This window comes from Trichechus manatus, unplaced genomic scaffold, assembly GCF_000243295.1.
Source record: "Trichechus manatus latirostris isolate Lorelei unplaced genomic scaffold, TriManLat1.0 scaffold00285, whole genome shotgun sequence".
Taxonomy (NCBI): domain Eukaryota; kingdom Metazoa; phylum Chordata; class Mammalia; order Sirenia; family Trichechidae; genus Trichechus; species Trichechus manatus.
This window is the reverse complement of record NW_004444221.1, coordinates 31,723-32,482: the sequence shown is the minus strand read 5'-3', so window position 1 is coordinate 32,482 and position 760 is coordinate 31,723.

The following is a 760-nucleotide window of genomic DNA, read 5'->3' as shown; positions in this document are numbered from 1 at the left end:
CTGACTACTATTCCTTTCAGGCCATAACTTAGATACTACTTCCTCTGGAAAGCCTTAACTCTACCTCTGACTTAGATATCCTTCCACATGCTTTCACAACACCTTGTACTTTCCCTGTCAGCACCTTTAAAACATTTTTGTCAATATTCCTCCATTAGACTATTAGCTTCATCAGGCAGGAATTGTTTCACTCTTCTTCACAGGGTCATGCCCAATATAAAATAGAGTGCTTCACATATGTTAGCAAACATTTATTGAATGTTTACTAAAATATATTTATGAATCAAACTATGCCCTCTCTTTGGTTTATTTCTTTTCTAAATTATCAAAGAGTCAATGTGCCTTTAGGTCTATATCAAATTCCAGCTTCTTCAGGAAGTCTTTCCAGATCTTTCCCAGACTCCTATCACATGCGTCATTATTATGTCAATGATCAGTACCAACCTTGCATCATGTTTTCCATGTAATTGTTTGACTCTTTCCAGGATTGTAAGGTCCTGTCAGGTAGGAATGCCCCAGCTTTAAAAAAAAAAAACTCCATTCTTCCTTACCAAGAACAATAAATGTTTGTTAAAATGAATAAGAAGTAATTTTGACATCACACTGTATTCCATACAAGTACATATAGCTAGTAAGTGGTAGAACTGGGATTTGCACCCAAGAAGACTGCCTCCAGAAACTGTATTTGTAATCATAATCTGTATGGTTTAGGAGTGAGAAGATATGGGACAAAACAGGTTCCCCACAGAATATTAATATG